Source organism: Elephantulus edwardii, unplaced genomic scaffold (genome assembly GCF_000299155.1).
Source record: "Elephantulus edwardii isolate Elephantulus edwardi_28Jun2011 unplaced genomic scaffold, EleEdw1.0 scaffold00516, whole genome shotgun sequence".
NCBI classification, from domain to species: domain Eukaryota; kingdom Metazoa; phylum Chordata; class Mammalia; order Macroscelidea; family Macroscelididae; genus Elephantulus; species Elephantulus edwardii.
This window is the reverse complement of record NW_006400266.1, coordinates 557,689-561,915: the sequence shown is the minus strand read 5'-3', so window position 1 is coordinate 561,915 and position 4,227 is coordinate 557,689.

The window sequence follows — 4,227 nt, the reverse complement described above, 5'->3', positions numbered from 1 at the left end:
GGCATTTAAGAAAATAATTCTTTTAATCCATTTTCATACTCATCCTCATATTATTGAAATAGAAGTGAAAAAACTGTTCATTAAAAATAAATTTCCCAGGGGAGCTCTAGTGTCCTAGTGGCAAGAAGCTGCACTGCAATCCCAGAGATATGTGGTTCAAATCCACCAGATGCTCTGCCGGAAAAGGAGGGGTAATCTCCTCCTGTACCTGTCAGATCTTATTTGACGGTACAGACACACACAAAATAATAAAATTTTTAAAAAATAAATACATTTCCCTAGAATTGTTGGGTATGTGGTTTCTTGAGAGTTTAACTCAGAAATCTACATATAATATTTAAGATCAGACCTTTCTAAAATTAACTTGTCTTAAGATGTTGTTACATTTCTTTGAGTCAAAACTGATTCAGAGCTGACCTTCCAGAAATTTTTCAGAGACTGTAAATCACATGAAAGATTGTCAATCTTTGCTCTTTTTTCTTTTTTCATTTTAATGAAAGTTTATGGAGACTGTGGATTTCCACTCATACATTGTTGCATACTTACTGCCCTACCCACCCCTCCCCCAATTCACTTTTCTTTTTGAAGAAAAAAATTTTTTTTCATTGTTATACAATCCTCCCTTCCAAGTCCTCTCCACTATGCAGCTCTTATTCTAGACTCTTGTCATGAAAATAATACCAGTTCATATATTCCTTTTATACAGTTCTCTCCCTCATCTGTCTCAATGCAGTATACATTATTTATCCCCCCTTTTCTTATATTCCTTCCCCACCCCAATGTCAGTCCCATTTTACAACACTGGCACTATGAAATATTTGTCCTTTTATGACTGAGATATTTCACTCAGTATAATATCCTCCAGAGCCACCCATTTTGTATGATATCTCATGAGTTCCTTGTTTTTCAATGCCACTTGGTATTTCATTGTGTGACTATACTACAGTTTCTCTACCTATTCGTTTGTTGATGGGGACTTGGGTAGTTTCTAAATCTTTGCTATTGTGAACAAAGCAGCAATAAAGATGGGTGTGCATATATCTGCTTGGATGGCAGGTATAGTTTCTTTAGGATATATTCCCACTAGTAGAATTGGTAGGTCAAATGCTATTTTTTTAATTAATTAAAATGAAAGTTTACAAAGACTTTGGATTTCCATTCATTCATTGTTACACTTTTTTCCCTGTCCAACCTGGCCCCCAGTTCACTCTTCTCCTTGAAAGGTAAAAGAAAAATTCTTTCATTGTTATACAATCCCTCCCCCCATTTCCAACTTTTTGAGATAGTACTTTACTGCCTTCCATAGTGGTTGCACCATTTTACACTCCCACCAACAGTGAATAAGAGTTCCAGTTTCCCCACAATCTTGCCAGCATTTGTTGTTTTCTGCTCTGTTGAATTTTGCTATTCTTACTGGGGTAAGATGATGTCTCATAGTTGTTTTGATTTGCATATCTCTTAGAGCTAGGGATTTTGAGCACTTCTTCATGTGTTTGTTCACCATCTGAAAGTCTTTGATGACATGTCATTTCATATCCTGTTCGCATTTTTTAATTGGGTTGTTTACCTTTATCTTCTTGTGGTACTCAAATATTCTATAAGTTCTAGATATGAGTTCTTTATCAGACATATCATTACCATGTATTATTTCCCAATCTGTGGCTTCCCTTTTTACCCTGTTGGAGAAGTTTTTGGATGTGCATAGGGATTTGATTCTTAGAAAGTCCCATTCATCTATTTTATCCTCTCCTTGTCATAGGTTTTTCAGGATGTGTGGAAGACTGTTCACGTTGTGGATTAGGCCTTCTTAGAGTTCTTCCAAGCTTTTTCCTAGTGAGATTTATAGTCCTTGATTTTAGTCCTAGGTCCTTGATCCACTTTGAGTTGATTTTTCTTTGTGGTGTGAGGTGTGGATCTTGCTTGAGTTTTCTACAGTTAGCTTTCCAATTTTGCCAACACCACTTGTTAAAAAGGCGGTTGTTTTCCCCACTTAACTGATTTCATCTCCTTGTCAAAAATCAGTTGACAAAAGAAAAAAATAATAATCATTTGACCAGGTAGATGGGCTGATTTCTGGATTCTCAATTCTATTCCATGGATCTACGTGTCTGTCATTGTACCAGTACCATGCTCTCTTGACCACCACAACAGTGTAGTAAGATTTGAAATCAGGGAGTGAGTTGCCTCCTACCTTGTTTCTCTTTTTAAGGAGTGCTTTGCTTATTTGGGGCCTCTTTCCATTCCAAATTAAATTGGAGATTGCCTTTCCCATTTTGTGTGGTTTTTTTAAATTTTTTTTAATTTTTGTGTGAGTGTACCGTCAACTCAGATCTGACTGGTACAGGAGGAGATTGTCCCTCCTTTTCCCAGCAGAGCATCTGGTGGATTCGAACCGTGTGCCTCTGGGATTGTAGTTGCAGCTCCTTGCCACTAGGCCACCAGAGCTCCCCTACCATTCCCATTTTGTTGAAGAATGGAATTGGTATTTGTATTGGGATTGCATTGAATGTGTAAATTGCCTTTGGTAGTATTGTCATTTCACAATATTGAGCTTTCCTGTGGAGATAAGATACATCCCTGGTGTACACCCTTTCCAAATTTGAACCATGCAGTGTTTCCTTGTTCTCTTCTGACGACTGCCTCCTGGTCCAAGTATAGGTTTCACATTAGCACAATCAAGTGTTCTGGGATTCCCATTCTTCTTAGAGTCAGCCACAGTTTGTTATGATCCACACAGTCAAATGCCTTTCCATAATTAATGAAACAAAGACACTCTTCTGGTACTCCCTGCTTTTAGCCAAGATCCATCTAATATTAGCTATAAGATCCCTAGTACCATGACCCCACCTAAACCCAGCCTGCACTTCTGGTAGTTCTCTGTTGATGTGCTGTTCCAGTAGTTTTTGGATAATCTTCCACAGACTTGCTTGCATGTGATGTTAATGATATTGTTCAATAATTTCCACACTCTGTGGGATCACCTTTCTTTGGAATGGGAACAAATATAGATCTCTTCCAGTCAGTTATCCAATTGGGTGTTCTCCAGATTACTTGGCAAATTGGTGAGCACATCTAGGACAGCATATCTTAACATGTTACCGCAAATAACGGCTAGCCGTCCTGCACATTTTAATTCATTTTCACTTCCAAACATACAACTGATGCTTAATTTCATACGGCAGTCATAAACAATTGGAAAAAAAAGTGTGTTTCTAAGAACGGTCATCAATTTGAAGTGTGGGGCAACATGTTAATTGAAATATGTCGATTGGTATACCTTCAATTCCTGGAGCTTTATTTTTTGCAAATTCTTTCAAAGCAGTTTGAACCTCTTCCTTCATCACCACAGGCTCTTGCTCGTATGTTGTTTCATTAAATTCTTCTGTGTCTGCCAATTCCTTTGGTATAATGACTGTATACTTGTTCCATTTTCTTTTAATATTTGCAGGATTATTTCATATTCTGCCCAAAGCATTCTTAAGTATTGCAACTCAAGGCTTTAATTTCTTCATCAGTTCCTTGAGCTTAAGAAATGCTCCTTTGATCTTCTAACTTCACCTCTTTGCACATTTCATTATAATACTTTGTCTTGCCATGCTGCCTTTTGAAATCTTCTGTTTAGCTCCTTAGTGTGTTGATTTCTTCCCTCTGCTTTGGCTTCTGGTAGCCCTAGAGCAATATTCAGAGTCTCTTCTGACATCCATTTTGGTCTTTTCTTCCTCCTCTGCCTTTGCAAAGACCTTTTCCACTCTTCCTGGATGATATTCTGATATCTTCCCATAACTCATCTGATCTTCACTTATTAGTGTCCAAGGCCTCAAACCTGTTCCTGATATGGTTCTGAAATTCAGGTGGGATAGACTCAAGGTCATATTTTGGTTCCCGTGGACTTGATTTCACTTTCCTCAGCTTCAGCTTAAACTTGTATATGAGTAGTTGGTGATCTGTTCCACAGTCAGCACCCGGCCTAGTTGCGAACTGATATTGAGCTTCTCCAGCAATTCTTTCCACAGATGTAATCTGATTCCTATGCATACATACCATCAGGTGAAATCTATGTGTATAGCCTGCGTTTATGTTTCTTGTAAAATCTATTTGCAAGGAATACATCATTGATTCTACCATCCTATCTATCATCCTATCTCCAGCTTCATTTCTTTTTTTTCTATATTTTATTAATTTTCATAAACATTTACAGAGATTTTGGGTTTCCATTCATTCATTGTT